Below are 20342 nucleotides of genomic sequence, written 5' to 3' on the forward strand. Positions count from 1 at the left end.
CCACACCATGCCCAAATGAACAAAGTCCCCCTGGACAGCCGTTAAGGCCTGATACCTGTCAATTTTGCCAGTTGGTGGGACTTGGGTTTCAGCTCCACCACTTTCACTTTCTTGTTTCCAGCGGTTTTAAGCTTGGGTCCACACCACCATCCTCCACAGGTCTGTGTTTTTTTCCTGGTTCATTGAAACCATAGTGATGAGCACTCATTTCATGCCACACAGTGTGTGAAGCGCTTCCCAGGACTTATTAATCCATGTCTGACCCTGGGGGGTGCTACTGTCTTCATGTTATGCATGACAACCGTGATGGGTGGCTGTGGAGCCTATTATCCAGAGTGGCGCAGCTCGGGAATGGCTGAGTTGGAACTCAACTCTGGTTCTGTGATCCCAGAGCTCAGCACCAAACCAGGCTTGACCTGGCTGGTTTAGAGCATTGAGAAGAGAGGTTTCAAGTGCAGACGCAGCCTTGGGTGAGTCACTCCATACCTCTCTGCCTCTATTCCCTTGCCTGTTCAATGGGAACAGCAACGTTACCTTCCTGTAAGCCTACTGTGAGGATCAAAGTGATTAAAACGATGCTTGGCTCAGGGTAAGCAGTTCATGAGAATCATTATTATTGTTATTATGCTGTTTTCCAGTTGCCTTTCCATCTATTAATCTATCCATCATCTACGCACACACAGTCCATCCATCTGTCCATCCATTTAGGAGCAACACTGCTTGCTCTCAGCCTTGGTTTCCCCATTCACAGTAGAGGTTAAAACAGGATAGAAGCTGGGCGTGGTGGCACACGCCTGTAATCCCAGTAACTAGGGAGGCTGAGGCAGGAGAATCGCAAGTTCAAAGCCAGCCTCAGCAAATTAGTGAGACTCTGTCAAAATACAAAGTAGAAAGGGTTGGGAATGTGGCTCAGTGGTTAAGCGCCTCTGGGTTCAATCCCTGGCACAAAAAAAGACATCCAACAACAATAAGAAGGAAAAAACAAAAACAAAAGCCATGTGCAGTGGAATTCTTAACCTTTTCTTTTTTTGTGTCATGGATCCTTTTGGCCAGCTGATAAAACAAAATCCGGAGAACAACAAAGTTAACTAAAACTATTGAAATAGTTGCCAAAATATTAAAAAACCAATTTGTGGTACAGTAACACACATACCTATTTATGAATGCACTAAACAATAGGCCTGCATGGCAGTCTCAGTTACTATTATGCTTTTGAGGTAACAATAGTAAACAATGTTTTGAGAATTCTGCAACGCCTGCTATAAGCAACGAAAAAACAGGTCATTATTCTTGGTGAGAAATGTTAGGTACTCCTAATTCTGTGCTGTGGTGTACTGTGTACATTCATTACAGAAAAAAAAAAAAAAATGGTGAATTTCAGTTGTAGATTAGTGAACCTTCCCTGGCTCGATCCAGGATCACAGATGGCTGAATTCTTAACAAGGACTTCAGGTAAGGAAATGGATTGGAGAACGCTGAGGTCTTTCCCAGTTCTGTGATTCCACGTGTTTCCGAGTCTGATCCTGGGAGGTGGTTGGGGTAAGAGGGGCCCTGTACTCTGAGGATATTGACCCCGGACAGGCCTACAAAGGGCCTTTCAGACCTGGGCCTCACTTCCCTGGACAGCTCCGGTTCTAGCTGTTTCAGAGTACTGGTTGGCAGCTCCCCCGGGAGCCTTTGCCTCCTCTGATCAATGGCGGCTGCTACAGATCTATTGACCCGGCCCTTTGTTTTCGGGAAACAGCCCGCCTTTCTCTTGTTAACCCCAGTCAGCCTGGCCCTGGACAGGATGTCTTCTGTGCTCCAGGCTCAGCCCTGGGCAAGGTGGACATCAGGAGAAGAGTAGCCTCCCACAGACAAAGGGCAGCAAAGGAGCTGAGCTTCTAACCAGATGGGTCTGATCTTCAAGGGCTGTGCTCTGTCGAGGGTACTAGAATCTTCTAGTCCTGCTTTATCACACAGGTGAGCGGAGGATTGTTTCCACCCTGAGAGGCGCACACACCTCCCTCCTTGTGACTTTCTCTAAAGCACATGTGTGTACTTGCCCAATTTCCACAGATTCATAGACAACTGAGGGCTGATTCCACCCAGAGTGAGAGGGAGCTGAGTGAGATGTAAGCTTTGGGGTGCTGGAAATTTGGGAAGAGTCTCCCCTATGTCTGCAGTTCTACATGGCCACCACTAACGACCCCAGCCTGGCCTTCCAAAGACTTTGTTGTGTAACATACAATCTCTAAGGCAGTACTAATTCTTCTGACCTTAAAACTTTTCTTAACTTTTATGCAGAGAGCAAGGTGTATGCATTGAAGGGAAATTGAGGGCAGAAGACCCTGCCAGGGGAAGCAAAGGTATTCACCAAACTCCCCAACTCCAGCCAATCCAACAGTCATTTTATCAAGTCATCGGTTGTTCACGCTGGGGCTATGCAGATGTGTCAGGTACAACCCTGTCTCCAGGGTTAAAGTCTGGCAAAGAAGATGGCTATAGAAGATAAACCAAAATACAATGCCATAAAGATTCTAATGGCAACACATGCACAGTAGTCCCTACTTATCTGTGGTTTCACTTCCCATGGTTTTAGTTACCTGTGGTCAACAATGTATGGTCTGAAAATATTAAATGGAAAGTTCCAGAAATAAATAGTCATTAGCTTTAAGTCGCACACTATTCTGAGTAACATGATGAAATCTTATGCCCTTCTGTGTCATCCTGCCTGGGATGTGAATTCTCCCTTTGTCCAGCATATTCATATTGTATGCACTACCCTCCTGTTAGTTGCTTAGTAGTCTTAATGATTAGATCTACTGTCATGATATTGTAGGTATGGTAATCCTTATCTTACTTGCCCCAAAGTGCAAGACTAGTGATGCTAGTAATTCAGACATGGCAAAGAGAGGCTCTAAAGTGCTTTCTTTAATTATCACACATCTTTACAAGAAACAGGGTGAGTATAGTATAATATTTTAAAATAAGATATTTTAAAATATTTTAAAGTTTAATAAGATAAATTAAACTTTATAATAATTGTGCATGCATAGGAAAAATAGTATATGTAGGTTCAGTGTTATTTGTAGTTTCAGGTATCCACCAGGGGTCTTGGAACATGTCTCCATGGATAAGGGGGGACTACTGTACTGCATGAGACTGTGCAGAGCAGCTCATTGACTTGGGGAACTTGAAGGGAAATGCCATTTAACAGTAGCAAAGAAGGGCCAGAAGGAGGAGTGTGTCAAAGGGTCAGAGGAAGAGGGGAGGGTGGCACCTCAGGCAGGGGTTTCAGCTAGGGCAAAGACTGGGTGTAAAAATGTATGACTAAAGATAGGCATTTGTATTAGGCTGCTAGAGCTGCTATAACAAAATGCCATAGACTTAACAGAAATTAATTTTCTTGTGGTTCAAGAGGCTGGAAATCCAAGATCAAGGTGTCAGTAGGTCTGGTTTCTCCTGAGGCCTCTCTCCTTGGCTTCCAGGTGGTTCCCTTCTCACGGTGTCCTCATGTGGTCTCTCCTCTGGGCATGAGCATCCCTGATGGCTTTTTGTATAAATAAATTCCTCTTCTTATGGGGACACCAGCCATATTGGAGTAGGGCCTACTTTAATGGCCTGATATTAAATTTATTGCTGCTCTTTTAAAGGTCCTGTCTCCACATACAGTCACATTCTTAAGGACTGGGGATTAGGGCTTCAATATATGAATTTCAGCTCATAACAGGAGTTGTCTTTGGAAAAGGAGAAACGGGCCTGGTGATGGGTGGTGGTGCAGTTAGAGTTAGGAGAGGAAAGGCCTGGAGGTAGATCGGGCTTCACGCTTTAGGACTTGATGTGCTGGCTACTGGTTCTGATTGTGGAAGGCCCACTGGAAAGCAAAGGCACTCGTCTTTTGTCTCCAGTGCTCTGGCACTTCTGGGAGGAGTGAGATCTCTCAGGCCCATGGAACCCAGTGCTGGCCACACCCTAGGGAGAGCAGGGCCCTCTGTCTAGACTCCATGGAGTCCTCAACCAGCTGGGTGGGTCCTGGAAACTTATCAAGTGGAAAACCTGCCTGGCTTCCAGAAACTCCCGTTGGACAGACATGGCTGCACAAAGCCCACAGGAAGCAGTCTGGTGGGCAGTGGAGAGCTCGACTACACTGAGAGAAAAGAGAAAGACCAAGAAGCCAAGTGCTGCCTTTAGCAGGCGCACTAGAGGGGTCTGGTCATTACAGTGGTGTGGGGCCGTTCTGGCTGGGAGTCGGGTGGTCTAAGGTTCCATGTTGCTTCCCTGGGTTCACGTTTAAGTCCTTCTACCGCTCTGCTTCCTACTTTCCTTTTCCACAAAATGAGGGTCAGACTAAAATCACTTAGGGCCTGGCCCTTCCGGTGCATTTAAATTCTGAAACTGAGAAGGAAGTCGGGGGAGCAGGGCAGAGGACAGGGCGGAAACTTCCCCCATCCCCTGGGAAGAGCTGCCCCAACAAACCAGAGGGGGAGCCTGGGAATCTGCTTTCCTAGGGCATGCAAGGCCGGCTGGGGCAGGGATGGGGAGGGAGGTGCTCTTGCTGGATGTGCTTTTGAACATTTTTATTGAAGTATGAAACGCATAGTGTGTTCTCTGTGTGCATTTTAAATTCAGAACTTCATTAATTTTTTTGCATGTGAATACAGTAGTGTAACCACACTGAGATTAAGGTACAGAACAGCCCAGAAACCCAGCAAACTTCCTTCTTTGTGTCCCTAAATCCCTACCCCAAGGGAGCCACTTCTGTCTTTCCTAGGATGCTGGATAAAGGGAGCCACATAGTACGTATTCTTTCATGTCTGTTTTCTTTTTGGGGGGTGGGTGGGTACCAGGGATTGTATTTAGGGGCACTTGACCACTAAACCACATCCCCAGCCCTGTTTTGTATTTGTTTAGAGATAGGGTCTCACTGAGTTGCTTAGTGCCTCACCGTTGCTGAGGCTGGTTTTGAACTCGTGATCCCTCTGCCTCAGCCTCCCGAGCCTCTGGGATGACAGGCGTGCGTCATGGCACCCGGCTGCCTTCTGCTATTCATGTTGCCTGGGAGTTTCTGCCATTGCATTTTGCAGGATGTGGGGAGGTGGGGGAGCAGATCAGGAAAGACCCTCCCTAGATAGTCTCTTCCATGGGTGCCCCTGTGCTTGGCTCCTCCCAGGGTGTGGAGGGCTCCCAAATTCCTTGGTATTCCTCCAGTCAAGACATCCCTGCCTTTGCATCTCAGTGGACTTGTGACTGCTTTGAGCAATACGCATGTGGGAATGATGCTGCAGGACTCCTCGACTGGGTCATGAAGGAGATGAAGTCTCTGCCTATTTGCTAGAGCATTGGTACCCGGGGAACTAACTGGCTTTAGTACATCCCTCAAAAGTTCATGTGTTAGAAGCTTCATCTCCAAGTCAATTTGCCTCGCTCTATGTCCTGTGTGGGCGAGGGAAAGGGTTCCTATCAGAGGGATGGGCTGGCTGTAAATTAATCACTAAGAATTTTCATAGGAAAAAACCACAGGAGACAATTATCTTTTAATCAGGTGGCGTGATGGGCTGAGCCATGCTGAAGGGTCTGGCTCTAACAAAATGGAGGAGCCTGTGCTCTCTTTATTTATAGTGGCACAGATCAGAGGGGGGCCAGGAGGAGCTTCTTCCATGAGAAACAGGATGGGGTGGAGTTAAGCAAGCCATTTTGCCTTAGAGGGTCCTTGGCCCATCTAGGGCCTGCAGATTTCTGCGGTGAACCAATCTGCACAGAAACCACATACTCTGAGCAATCTGGAACAATATTTCATGATTGCCAATTCCTGAGAGCCAGATTCCCATGTCTGATGGCTCAACCAAGCCTGGTTTTATGTGCAGAACATGGTTGGCACTCTGCAAGTATGTTTATGGTATTTGGAAGTAGAGCCTTTGGGAGGTAGTTAGAGTTAGATGTGGTCATGAGAGGGATTCCTGGAATGGCCTTAGTGGCTTTATAGGAAGAGGAAGATAGACCTGAGCTAGGGCACTTGCTCTGTGATACCCTCCACTATGTTGTGATGCAGTAGAAGACCCTCACTAGAAGACAGCTCCATGTTCTCTCTCTCTCTTATAAATTACCCAGTCTGTGGCATTCAGTTATAGCACTAGAAACTAGACTAAGACAGCCCTTATGTAAGAAGTCTCAGTACCTTCAAGGCCGTCATGCTATCAGGAGGCTACATTGCATGGACAGGCCATGAGTCAGTGCTCTGCTGCTATCCCAGGCTTTGGGTCTCCCAGTACCAGCATGAACAGGCCCCACATGACTCCAGCCCCAGCCTCAAGTCATTCCCTCCGGAGTTCCCAGTTGAGGCCCCTGACATCAGGGGCAAGTCACCCCGTTCACCCCATGCCCTGCCCAAACTCCTTACCTACAGAACACAGATGCATAACGGAACAGTTGTTTTAAGTTGCTAGGGGTAACGTGTTATGTGACAATACTGACAGGAACATGGGGTGGGAAGTGGCTGGGTCTGGAGGGTGAGCTTGGTCGGCTAGCTGGGTGGGGAATGGCAAGGAAATCTGCGTTCCCATGTCCTCTGGCTGCCTCAAGGCTCTGTTTTGGCCTCACCCTCGGCCTTTCCTTTAGAGTTTCTCTTTCCAGTTTCAGGCTAGTTGTCAATTCCAGGTGCCCATTCCCTCCTGGAAACAGGGTCATCCGGTGGGGCGGGTGCTGCCTCCTCACAGCTTTGCTTTCTTATCAGAGGATCTTGAAGAGCAGAGCGCGTGCGGTATTTGGGGAGCACAGATAGATTCTAGCACAGGCTGGCAAACTGCTTAACACAGCCCGGGGCCCCTCATAATCAAGAGATGCTTTCCCACACTGCCATCCTCTCTGCAGCCTCTGGATTGGGACACTGCTCTGGGAGAAGGGCTTTGACACCCTGGCTCTCAGAACTCCCAGCTCTGCCTCCAGCTCTTGATTACATCATGAAATGCCATTCTTCCTCTGTCGATGGAGGGTAGTATAGCAGTTAAAATGATGGACTGGCATAGTGACTTCCCACTTGATAACTGTGACAGTGGAGAAGTTGCCTGACTTCTCTGAACCTCAGTCCTCTCATCCCCTAAAGGGCAGAATAACAAATAGTCCTGGGTTTCTCCAGGGCTGCACGTGTGGCAATTGCTTAGTAGATAGGAAGACTTTATTAAATGTTAGCCAAGCAAATCAAGAACAGGGTGGCTGTGACATGTTGGCTGATGTGGCATTATTACTGGATTTTTTAACAGGTGAAGACAGGCCTGAGGTCACAGGGCTACTAGCTGGAAGAGACATGGTGCTCACTTGGGTCTGTCTGTGGCCAAAGCTCACGCTGCTTCCACTCTGTCCCTGTCTTTAGAGCAGGTGCCTGTGGCTATGGAGCCCATGCATGACCGTGCAGGGCTCCACGCCCCCCGGACTCATAGCCAAGCTCAAATCTTGTAGCATGTGTCTTTGTCCTTGAGGCTCCATGTCTGCCCACTGTTGGGTCCCCTCCAGCCTCAGTGACTGGTCATGGTGCCCGTGCCCAGAGACCCACTGAAGCTCTGGGGGGGTTGAACTGTCCTGAGTTCCAGGGGACACTTTTTTTTGTTTTTGTTTTTGTTTTTGTTTTTTTTCCTTTTTAGTCCTTCATACTGGTGGGAATGGAGGGATTTGAAAACTCACTGCCCTTGCCTTAAACAGGTGTCCCAAGAAGACTTGGATTCATTCTACTTTGAAAAGTCAGCTTTATTGAGGTATCAATCACGTGTCATGTAGATCACCATTTCAAGTGCGTAATTCTTGGCATTTTGTATAGGCACAGAGTTGCGCAACCGCCTCACATTGAGAACATGTTCCTTATCTCCTGGAGACACTTGCACCCCTTAACCATGATCCTCTCCCTCTCCCTCCCTGCCTCTCTCGTCTCAGCCCCGTCTCTATGGATTTGCCTATTCTGGACATTTCATTTAAATGGAACCGCCTGATGTAAACTACTTTGTGGCTGGCTTCTTTGGCATCCCATAATGTTCCCAAGATTTATCCACATTATGCCTCTGTCAGTGTGCCATTCTGTTTTATTGTCAAAGAGTATTCCTTTGTAAGACCAGACCTTACTTTATTTGGTGGGTGCTTGGATTGCTCCTACTTTTTGCTTGTTAAGAACAATACTTTTATAAAAATAAATGTGCCACGTTTTTATGTGGACACATGTTTTCATTTCTCTTGGGTGTGTATTTAGGAGTGAATTTTCCAGGTCACACGGTAACTCTGTCTTCAGCCTTTTAGGGATCCTCTTGTTTCCCAAGTAGCCACCTTGATTCTCCATTCTTACCTGCTGCGTGTGGGAATTCTGAATTCTGCACACCCTCACCACCTGACCCTTTGATTCTAGCCGACCTCGTGGGTGTGAAATGGTACGTCTGTGGTCGTGCTTCTCATTTCTCTGTTGGCTAATGATGTCGTCCACCTTTCCATTTGCTTGTTGGCTTTTGGCATTTCTTCTTTGGAGAAATGACTGTCCAGGCCTTTTGCTGATTTTCCTTTGGATTGTTGAGTGGTAGGAGTTCTATGCTCCACACAAGTCCTTCACGCTGGCTGATCTTTAAGGATGTTTAGGAAATGCTGGGTCAGACCTTCCTGGTTCCCGTGCCTAATGGTTGGAGGACAGCAGCAGACACGTCGGCTTATCCACAAGGCAGAGCGGACACCCCTTGGAGGCAACCACTCACGTTCATTCCTGGTGCTGGCAGGAACAGACAGGGTCCTCCTGGTCCCCTTGCCTCTCTCTTTTCAGTAGAGCCATCTCAAGTGGCATAGAGAGCAGAGGCACACCACCCATGGGATCCTTCAGCCCTCACATGCCTGTCCCCAGGAGCTGGATGTGTTTCCTGCCCCCCGTCCCTCACTTCTTTATAAAGACTGCTATGCCAAAGGGACCCATTTTGAGAGTGACCCTGGCTTGGCATGATATGGCTCCTGGGTGGCAGCAAAACTGAGACCAAGGCTCTCAGGATGGGGGCCATTGACACTGCTGATTCTCAGACAGAGGAAGGAACAGTCTCTTCTCTCAGGTAGTCACATGTGACGCAGGGTGGAGTGGTCAGATTGTTCTCTGGCTGAAGCCAGGGTGTGATGGAGTGAGATGTGATCTCGCCCGGGACAGGAAGGAAGGGACAGTGGCCTCTTTTTGTCTCCAAGAAGGATCTTGGCAGTAGTGTTCAGTGTTTATCAAGCGCTCATGTTGAGCCAGGTACAGTGCTAAGCATTTTATATCCCTTAGCTCACTCCATTCCCGCCGTGACTTTATGGGCTATGTACGGTACATCCTTATTTTCCAAATGAGGAAAGTGAGCCCAAGTAGGTTAACCTGCCCACTCTCCTCCAGCTAGCAGAGGGCAGAGCTGGGATCGAGACCCGGGTCATCTGCGTGTAATGAACTCCTCCTCCTGGGTGCTGAGAGCACACAGGATCTTGAATCCAAACCCTGCTGAGGCTCATTTCCACAGTGTCAATTTCCATAGAGATTTGCCCGAGGCGCAGCTGAGCTGCAGAAGAAAGAGCCCCAGCCCGGCTCAGAGAGCAGGCACGGAGAAGTACCTCAGATTTTGGGTGACTTTGGTCAATGACATCATCCTTTTCTAAATTTCCTTACCACACAATGGGGAAAACACCCACGTCACGGGGTTATGGTGAGGGTCAAATGAGATGTGGCCGTGAGAACGATTTGTAAACTTCGAGAAGTCAGGGATTGTTATTCTTATTACATTGTTCACTTCATTCAGGTCAGATCCTGTAATTAACGGCCCCAAACCTAGATAACAAGAGTTCCGAGTCTCGGCCAAGAATTTTTGAGCGTTGGCTCACTTCTCCTGAGCAATATTCCAGACAATAGAAGTGGGGTTCCACCCAAACATTGGGTTTGGAGCTTTGGACCCGGTTGATCCCAGAATCTCATTCACTCCTTGACCCCCAGCCTAGATCTTGGCCCCTGCTGGTCCCCCATTTGTCCTGACTGGCTGGACTGTCTAGACTTTATCTTCTCCTTGGTCTTGGCAGGCGTGGTGTGGTTCTTCGGGGGCAGAGACAGGATGTGCATTGGCCCGGCCAGTGAAGCGTGACGTGTGTCCCCCACAGGCGGGACCTGCCTTCCCTCCACATCCCCGGACCTGTTGCAGGCCACCTGCAGGATGAAGGAGAGCCACTTGACTCAATCAGCCTGTGACGTGACCGAGAAAGACATGCTCGCTGTGATAGGTGCTGAGATTCAGGGGCTTGTCAGTTCTGAGCAGCCTGGCGTTTCTCTGACACAGTTCCTGCTACCGGGTTTCTAACAGGGGGAGGAGGGCAGTCCCTATTCCAGGCTTTGCGGTATGAGTCAAGATCTGGCTTGTGAAAAGGGAAAATAGACAGGCCCTGCGACACAACCTGGCTCTGCCTTTGCCCCCAGTGTGCCTAGGATGAGCGACTCTTCCTGCGCCTTGGTTTCCTTCACAGTCAGTGGCAGATGACAGCGGCCTTCAGTCGGTGGAGTTGCTGTGAAGACTGAGTGAGCGTCTAAACGAGGGTAACTGCCTGGTAACAGGTAGCCCTGTTAACCGCCAGTCATGGTCATGGCGGGCGAAACTGGGACACTGACTTCAAGGCAGGAAAGGCACCGTCTACGCTTATGGTAATTGGAGCCTAGGACGGTAAGTATGCGAAGACCAGGAGGCAGGGTGTTTTGAGGGCACCCAGAACCCATCCGCCCCTCACCCCACCCACCCGCTCTCTCTTCTCCCATCCCTCCACCCACCCAACCTAGTCAACAAACAAAACAAAACCACCACCACGACAAAACAGTAAAAAATCCCTCTGAATCGTCAAGTGAGCCTCTAACCAACAGGGAGCTAGCCTGGGACTAGGGCTGTTGGAGAAGTCCTTTTAAGGTCCTGCTGCCTCTCTAACAAGAGCTAAGAAAAAAATGGAAAAGTCAGGACTGGAGCCAAGGCCAATGACCTCTGGATAGGGAGGGGCAGTGACAGGAAGCCAGGGTCAAAGCTAAGTGCTTCTCCCCGGGTGATGCTCCGAGGCAGCGGTGGGGAGAGGTGAGTGAACCTCCTCCCCAGGATCCACGGTCCAGAGGTCTCTGACTTTCTGTCTGGCAGACTCTGGGCTGGTGAGAGGAGAGTAGCACGGTGCCTGAGGGCCATCTCAGAGCCACTGAGTGGGAAGAGCCACCAAGTCTCTGTGGCCATGTTTCTGGCACATTTTCAGTAGAGTTAACACTGAGGGTAGTGAAGACTGGTCAGAGCGCCCAGTGTGAGTTTTGTCTACAACACTCATTACCCTCTGGTTACTGAGCCTCCCTCTCCAGCTCCAGGGTGGGGCCAGCGACCTAGGCCTGACCAGTCTCGCTATCTGCTCTTGCAGGCCACTGTGGCTGGCTTAGGGTGGTCACATTGGTCCAGTGGGATTCCATTTGTGAACTTTTGTTTGAACTACTGGGGGATATAATCTGTCTTTCCATTGGACTCATAACTAGGAGGATATGAACCTGGAGCTTTTGGAAGCTAGAAAGTACAGGGAGAAATTCTAAGAGCATGGCTAACCCAGAAAAACACAGTGTGGAGTGAAAGACAGAGGTCACGTCCTGAGGCCACTGTGTATGAGCCACTGGATCCAACCAGGCTGGAAGGCTGCTGATTTCAGTTAGCTGAGAATCTTCTGAAGAGCCTCGTCAGCTCTCTAAACACCATCAGATGGGGAATCTTACCCCCAGGATGCATTCCCAGTTTCTACCCTTTCTTAGCCACAGTGGACCATGTACTCTGAACTAGCTTCTGGGATGCCCTTCTGGGATAGACAAATGAATGGGACCTGGGTCTTATCTTCAGAGTCACTATGGGGTGGGCCTGAGAAACAACTAGAGCATCTCGGAGTAAAACATGCAGAGATAAAACAAAAAATAATTTCATGGGAAATTAGAGGAGAAAGGAAGCCCAAATCTCAGAGGGAGAAGAGTGTCAGTTAAGGCTGCTGAGAGGCGGTAACATCCATTCATTCATGGAGTTTTGATCTTTGTCTTTGAACTGGATCTGGAAGGACATGAGAGCAAGTAGCGTCCAGGAAGAAGGGCCTGTGGCGACAAGGCCAGGAGGCAGGAGAGTGCATGTTTTCAGAGAGCACGGTGTGGATGTGTGTGCTGCAGCACCAGGGAGCACCACAGGCCTGTCCATGGAAGACCTCGTCTGCCAACCAGGACCATGATACTCTGCTCCTGGAACCCCCCTCTCCACACCTGACCATGATGCTCTGCTCCTGGAACCCCCCTTTCCACTCCTGACCATGATGCTCTGCTGCTGGGGCCCCCTTTCCACCCCTTACCATGATGCTCTGCTGCTGGAGCCCTTTTCCCGCCCCTGACCATGATGCTCTGCTGCTAGAACTCCCCTTCCCACTCATTACCATGATGCTCTGCTGCTGGAGCCCCCTTCCTGCCCCTGACATTGATTGCTCTGCTGCTGGAACTCCCTTCCTGCCCCTGACCATGATGCTCTGCTGCTGGGGCCTCCTTCCTGCCCCTGACCATGATGCTCTGCTGCTGGAACTCCCTTCCTGCCCCTGACCATGATGCTCTGCTGCTGGAGCCCCCTTCCCATCCCTGACCATGATGCTCTGCTGCTGGAGCCCCCTTCCCGCCCCTGAGCATGATGCTATGCTGCTGGAGCCCCCTTCCCGCCCCTGACCATGATTCTCTGCTGCTGGAGCTCCCTTCCTGCCCCTGTCCATGATGCTCTGCTGCTGGAGCCCCCTTCCTGCCCCTGTCCATGATGCTCTGCTGCTGGAGCCCCCTTCCTGCCCCTGACCATGATGCTCTGCTGCTGGGGCCTCCTTCCCGCCCCTGACCATGATGCTCTGCTGCTGGAACTCCCTTCCCGCCCATGACCATGATGCTATGCTGCTGGAGCCCCCTTCCTGCCCCTGACCATGATTCTCTGCTGCTGGAACTCCCTTCCTGCCCCTGTCCATGATGCTCTGCTGCTGGAGCCCCCTTCCTGCCCCTGTCCATGATGCTCTGCTGCTGGAGCCCCCTTCCTGCCCCTGACCATGATGCTCTGCTGCTGGGGCCTCCTTCCCGCCCCTGACCATGATGCTCTGCTGCTGGAACTCCCTTCCCGCCCATGACCATGATGCTCTGCTGCTGGAACTCCCTTCCCGCCCATGACCATGATGCTCTGCTGCAGGAACTCCCCTTCCCACCCATGACCCTATGCCTGCTGGAGCCCCCTTCCTTCCCCTGACCATGATGCTCTGCTGCTGGAGCCCCCTTCCTGCCCCTGACCATGATGCTCTGCTGCTGGAGCCCTGCTTCCTACCCCTGACGGTGGAGCACATGTCTTAGGACACACCCCCATAGCTTCTCTCACCCTGGGAATATTCCAACTCACTGCTGCTGCAAAATAAGCTACCTCCCAACAGAGCAACTCAAAACAACAAGGATTTATCATCCCTCATGGTCCTAGGGGTCAAGAATGTGAGCAGGCTCTGTGGGGCAGTCTTCAGCTCTGCTCTTGTAACTGCTCAGATGCATTTTGGGGGAAGCTGACCAGTGATGGAAGGTGTCGCTCACTCACTGACACCAGGTGCTCTCTGACTTGGTCTCTCTCTCTCTCCAGGGGTGCCTGTCCGCTGCTGTCTTGGGCTTCCTCACAGCATGGTGGACCCAGGGTACCAAGACTTTTGTCATATGCTAGTTGACTTTTGATAGGTTGCTTTGCCTCTTTGCATAGGTTCAGGATGAATGAAATGCTGGTGTGTGTTTTTCTATGTGGAGAAAAGAGTTATTCAGTTTACACTAACACCAAACACCTAGACTGAATTGTCTGTTAAACTGGGACGTCGCAACCTGCCATCCTTAACGCCACACCTTCTCCACTCAGGTCAGTGGGGTCCAAGGGTGCATGCCCTGTGCCTGGCTAACTTCAGGTGGGTTTTAAATTACGCTGAGAAATATTTTCCTTACCCATAAAATGAGATAGCAAGACTCGCTTTGGAGGCTTGTTGTGAAGATTAATTGAGATGCCCACAGAGCTGTCCTTGAAGGGAAATGATTAATAATGTTTTCTCTCCCCTCAGGCCCACCTGTGTTGTTCCAGTAGATGATAGGCCATCATTTGGTCCCAAGGTTCCTGGGAACACTTCCGGAACACTCCATCCACCAGCTCCCAGAGCTCTGTCACCCCCACCCCCTGCAGCCATCCTCCTCCAGGACCCAAGAAAGACAGATAGAGATAGAGCGGGTGTTTATGGGCAGAACTGTTTCCCCTCCAGCCCCAAATTCATATGCTGAAACCCTAACCCTAACCCCCAGCCCCTCAGAAGGTGCCTAGTTGGAGACAGAGTCTTTAAAGAGGTCATTAAATTAAAGGAGGTCAGCAGGGCCGGTTTCTAAGACAGGAAGTGTGGATACAGACGTGGACAGCAGGAAGACACATAAGATGCAGGAACATGGCAGCCACCTACCAGCCTAGGAGGGAGGTGAGGATCAGAGCTTCATCTCAAGCCCCCAAGCAGGAACCGATCTTGCCGAGACCTCGACTTCCAGCCTCTAGAACCGTAAGATAACAAACTTCCTTAAGCCACCGGTTCTGTGGCACTAGCAAACTACCACCGGGTGATAGCAGAGGAACAGAAGGCAACCAGTCCATAGGTCATCGCCACACGCCTGGCAGAGGCTCTGGACACTGTGTCCCCACCTCCCTCAGCAGCCCCTGAGGCTGGGAGAGGGGTCTGTGCTCACCTCTGCTGAGGGAGAGAGGCCCTGCAATCAAAGGGGCTTTGTTCTCCTCCGGCTTCCTTCTCCTGTGCTGGTTTCTTTCTTTTCTTTTTATTTCTTTTTTTCTTGCGGTGCTGGGGATCAAACCCAGGGCCTTCTGCTTGCAAGGCAAGCACTCTACCGACTGAGCTATCTCCCCAGCCCTCCTGTGCTGGGATGAGGGTGAGTGAACTGCAACATGTCTCAAGCCAGGCTGGAATCAGACTTCCTGGGTCTCATGTCCTAACCCCACCACTTCCTCCTGGGCAACTTTGAGATAGTTACTTACCCTCTCTGTGCTTCACCCTCTGCATTACTAAATGGGATAATAAGTGTATTTACCCCATTGGGTTGTTGTGAGATTACAAGACCACGCCTGGCACAGAGCCAGTGCTGTGCGAATTGGAATTACTCCCTTCTTAGAACCTCACTCTTAACCCGCCGAGGTTATGCTCCAGCAGAAATAAGATGTGGTACATGAAAGAGCTCACAAACGCTAGTTGCTGAATTATTAACTTGGCTCAAGTCTGAGTTCTTCATCATTTGAAAGGTCGAGTAGCCTCTGAATTTGACGTTGCCTCTTAGTAGAACAGCTTAGCGGGCTCTCCACGCCCATCCCTGCCTCATGAGCCAGCGAGCAAGCACAGGAGATAGTGATTTTGAAATTGCCTTTCAAAACTGTTAAGCCCCATGCTCTGGTGAATTTACATATGCGGCCCCCCAAGTGGAGCCAGAGCTGGTATTTCAGTGCTTGTCACTATTTGACATTCCCTACATGTATTTCTCATGGAGTCTTTTGTCTCCGAGGGGACACCTGGAAATCCCCGCTGAGTAGGCAAGGAAGCTGAGAAGAGCAGTAACGTGTCCAAGGTGATGACTAGTGTCCCATCCCTGGGCAGATGTCCAATGCTTGTGCCCCTGACCTGTCTGCTGTCCAGTAGGACCTTCCTGGGCTGATGACTTTTCCTAGCTGTCCTGTCAATACCATAGTCCTACTGAGCACCTGAAATGTGGCTATTGGGACTGATAAACTGAGTTTTTAACCTGATTAATTTTTGTTTTCGACTGCTGTGGTGGTGCATGCCTGTAATCCCAGCTACTCTGGAGGCTGAGGCAGGAGGACCGGACCTCAAGTTTGAGGTCAGCCTCTGCAATTTAGTAGGACCTTGTCTCAAAATAAAAAATAAAAAGGGCTGGGGATGTGGCTCAGTGGTTAAGCACCCGTGGGTTCAATCCCTAGTACAAAAAAACAAAACAAAAACAAAAACAAAACAAAACAAAACAAAAACCCTCCAAAAAAACAACAAAATTTTTATGTTGTGGTACTGGGGTTTGTACCCAGGGTCACTTTACCAGTGAGCTACATCCTCAGTCCTTTTTCTGTTTTTATTTTGAGACAGGGCCTCACTAAATTGCCAAGGGCCTGGCTAAGTTTCGGAGGCTGGTTTTGAACATGGGATCCTCCTGTCTCAGCCTCAGGAGTGGCTGGGATTACAGACCTGCATCAGAGCGCCTGGCTCTAATATAATTTTAATTAACTAAAATTCCACTTCCTCCCCTCTTTCGGTGCTGCGGTGTTGAATCCAAGACCTCAGGCATGCTGGGCACAGGCTCTTCCACGGAGCTACGTCCCCAGCCCTAACGAACTGAATTTTAAATTTAAAAGCTACCCGTGGCTTGTGGCCACTGAATTGGGCAGGTGCAGCCCTGGTCACTGCCTTCCCCGTGTACAGACTAAAGCTAAGTTTCAGACGTCAGGCAGATGAGAAGGCAGGATTCTCTAAGCCCTCATGGCTTCAGCCACAAAGCCGGGGCTCCAGATCCCAAGCCAGGGTTGGTCCTTCCCTGATGAGCTGGGGAGAGGTATCAAAGGGCAGGGGTTTTCCTGTGGCAGGGACCAGGCCTCCATTTCCCGATGAGAGACGGCAGCGAGGGTGAGTGTCTTCCTGAACTCCCCTGTCCCCTCCACACCCTCTTGGCCCGAAGAGCCCCTCTGCACACCGCCCCTCCATGAACTGGGCCCAGAGAAGCTGGGGGAGGCCGAGACCAAGAGCCTGCATTTCCTCTCTGAGCTGGAGGCAGAGCTGGCTGGCGCTCAAGGTTTAATTAGCTGAAATAACTGCACATAATCATCTTTAAAATGATAGTGGTTAAAGCTCAGGCCTCGCTGCTCCTGATTATTCAGCCGCCCGGCATGAGCATCCTGCTGCCAGCTCAACCGTGCCAGAAAGTCTGGCCGCCTGAGTGGATGGCCCTGGTGCCCCGCTGAGGCTCTCCTCCTGCCACCCGTTTGCTGTGTGACGGGAGAGGTGAGGCACGGCATCTTGGGGGACTCAGCTCTGCATCTGAGATGGGGACTGTGCCCACAGAGCAGGATGCCTGAAGGGGTCAGCCAGAGCTTCGCAACACCGCCAATTACCCCCAAAGCTGGGATGGACCGGCGGTGTGGATGTCACAGACAAGGGGACACTGGCCCTCTCTGCTGGATGACTCTGAGCGAGGACCTTCACACCTTGAGGCCTGTGGGAACACTCACCTTTTAAGGTTGTTCTGGGCTCTTATTATTATTTGCTGTGCTGGGGATTGAATCCGGGCCTTGTGCGTGATAGGCAACTGCTTTACCGCTGAGCTACAGCCCAGCCCCATCCAGGGGCACGAAATGAGCATGTGTCACTCTGGCCAAGCGCTTGAGACACAGCAGATGCTGAACAAATGTTCCTTCCCCACTCTGGGTTTTCTCTTTTCTTTTTTGCTAGATCTTTGAAAACTTTTCTGGTGGAGAACAAGAAGGAGTTGGTCAGGAGGTTGAAAGGACCAGATGCCCCAGAAAGAGTCCCCTCCCCCAGTACTCACTTTCTCTGAGGGTTGTAGTTTTAGGGGCACAGGGGCATGTGTGGAGGCAGAAAAAGTGACCCCACAAGAACAAACATGTGAGTTCTCCCAGAGAGACTGAGGCAAGGGAGAGATTCCCCAGACTAATGGGTTAGTTTCCGTAGTACAGTAGATCTGTTAGGTGGACCACGGGAAATGGCCATTTTCCTAGGTCAAAGTTGGTTGAATGCAAACCGGCCCTCCGATTATAAACGAGGCCGCTACATTTGACTTTAATGCATTCGTTAGTTCAATCCACATTAAGGTGTTGCTTCTATGGGGCTATTTAACAGCAAAAGAAAATAAAAAAAAAATAAGTGCCAATATTTGAAGAGTGTGGGTTAAATAGCCCTTCAAACTCAGTGGGACAGAGGCCAGGGAGCAGGATGTAACTAACTGGTAGCAATTCATACAAAACTGCTCCTTGCAGGAGCTGGCAAGGGAGAGGGTGCCTGCTCTGCTGGGGGTAAGTGGGCGGTGGGTGGATCTAGGCAGGAGGCAGGTTCACCTTGTGTCTGGAAGGATGGCTCACAGCTTGAGAAGCAGACAGGGGTCAGAACAGTGCTCTTGGCAGGGACAAATGGCCTGACCCTAGTGTGGGGACTCCAAGAATCACCAGTGCAGGGAGACCAGGTGTCCATTAATATTGGGCACCCAGCATGACCCTGAGACAGAACAGACACTGGTGGAGAAAAGAATGCATGATGGACAAATAACAAGCAGATGGGGATGAGTGAGCCACCAGCTAGCTGCTCCTGGGATAGTGGGAGCTGAGGCTGTAGAGATTGGCCACAGTGGGTGGTGAAGACAGGTGGAGAAAGCTGGAGATCACTTGGAGGGCAGAGTTCCCTATTACGAATCACACAAATGCATATGATGTGTAAAGCCAGGTTTGAGAGGTTAGAGGAGAACCCTGTAGGATATCATAATTTGAAAATTTTAAGTTGATGGGGTCCTGGAAAATGAGTGCATGTGATCTGTTAGTCAGGTTGAGTTAGGTTATATTGCAGTAACAAGTAACCCTTGGATCCCAGAGGCTTAATGCAACAAATTCTCTCTTGGTCACTTTCCATTTTCACTCTGTGATTTCATCACTTCAGGATGCTGGTTGGTTAGGAGAGCCTATATTAGGGACACTACTAGTTCTGGAGCAGAGGGAAAATAAAACCTGGTAAACCATATGTAAGGTCTTACAGTTTCTTTTCCGAAGTGAGGCATTTCCTTGTCTAAAGCAAATCATATGGTCAAGCCAGATGTCAACTGTGGGGAAGCCTAATCCCCAGCCCCCAGGGACTAGTAGCAAAATATCTTTGAAAAGTAAAAATACCACAGTGAAATTACCTCACTGAAATTTAGTGTAAAGAAAGTAAGTGGGCGAGGGGAGATTGAAGATCGGGGGAGTCATCTTGGCTTAATCTAGAATAGGGCTTTCTAATTTTTTTTTCAGCTGCACAAAGCTATATTTTGCTCCCGTAGCCATTCTTGACGATTTTTGGGATGGGTGAGTGTTCTTTTCAGTGCAGGATGGGTTGCATTATTTGTGATGGCCAGTGAAAACTAAAAATGTGTATCTACTTTTCAAAAGTTAGCAAGGACTCCAAGACAGGGTCAGCAGAGGACAAAACCAAGCAGAGCACTGTGAAGCTGCATGCCCAGGCCCTGTTCTTAGGTAATCCGTTTCTGAGTAAGTGTGCCTCTTACTCACTCGCAGGGCAACCTCCCCTCAATACACGCTTAAGTTTGAGAAGCCCTTCATGAATTGCATGGAGGACCAAAGGGAGAAGCAGGAAGTGGGGAACCAGAGGGTGGAGGGGAGGCCACACCAGGGCTGCATTCCTGCCTTCCCTCTGCAATACTTGATTGATTGACTGATTGATTTGTACTGGGGATTGAACCCAGGGAGGCTTAACCATTGAGCCACACCCCCAGCCCTTTGTGTTTTGTTTTGAGATAGGGTCTCATTAAGTTGCTGAGGCCTTGCTAAGTTGCTGAGGCTGACTTTGAACTTGTGATCCTCCTACCTCAGCCTCCCAAGCTGCTGGGATTATAGGCGTGCAACTCTGTGCCCGACCCCTCCACAGTACTTTTCACCTCCGTTTAACTCCAGCCTCAGGCCGGCTGCTGTGACTTCCTGTTCATGTCCCAGATGAAAGCAACCATCTCTCCCATCCACAGCTTCAGACCTCCTGGCACCTGCGCCCCTCCTAGCCCTGGGCAGGCAGGTATCTATCCGTCCTGCCTAAGGCTGGGCCTTCCTCTTCTGCCTGGTTTCCTCCCTGCAGGGCCAATCTCTGTTTCTTTTTGCCCTCACCTATTTTACTCCTTATTGCAACTGGACTCTTTTCATTGGCTTAATAAAACAAGCTTTATTAAGATACAACTCACATACCATACAATTCGCCTACTTAGATTATGTAATGGAATGGATTTTAGTACACTCAACCCCTTATCAATTTCAGGATGCTTCTTCACCCGGCACAAACCATAGCCATTAGCAATTATGTCTCCCTGTCCTGGCCTCCTCCGCCAAGCCCAGCCCTAGCCGATCACTACTGTGCTTGGCTTCTGTAGGTTTGCCTATTTAGGATGGTACATATAAATAGAATCATGCAGTGTGTGATTCTTTGTGGCTGGCTTATCTCACTGAGCATGATCTTCTCAAGGATCATCATGTAATAGCATGCATTAGTACCACATTCCTTGT

At 49.9% G+C, this 20342-nt stretch overlaps 1 long non-coding RNA gene across 1 annotated transcript in view; it reads left to right on the forward strand.

Annotated features, from left to right (window-relative positions):
- Nucleotides 1–213: 213 nt before the first annotated feature.
- LOC124960769 (uncharacterized) overlaps nt 214–20342 on the forward strand; it is a 63650-nt gene continuing 43521 nt past the window's right edge. The window contains exon 1 of the long non-coding RNA XR_007104117.1: nt 214–470. This is a non-coding gene — a long non-coding RNA (uncharacterized LOC124960769). The remainder of the gene's footprint in view (nt 471–20342) is intronic.

This window comes from Sciurus carolinensis, chromosome 11, assembly GCF_902686445.1.
Source record: "Sciurus carolinensis chromosome 11, mSciCar1.2, whole genome shotgun sequence".
Lineage (NCBI taxonomy): Eukaryota > Metazoa > Chordata > Mammalia > Rodentia > Sciuridae > Sciurus > Sciurus carolinensis.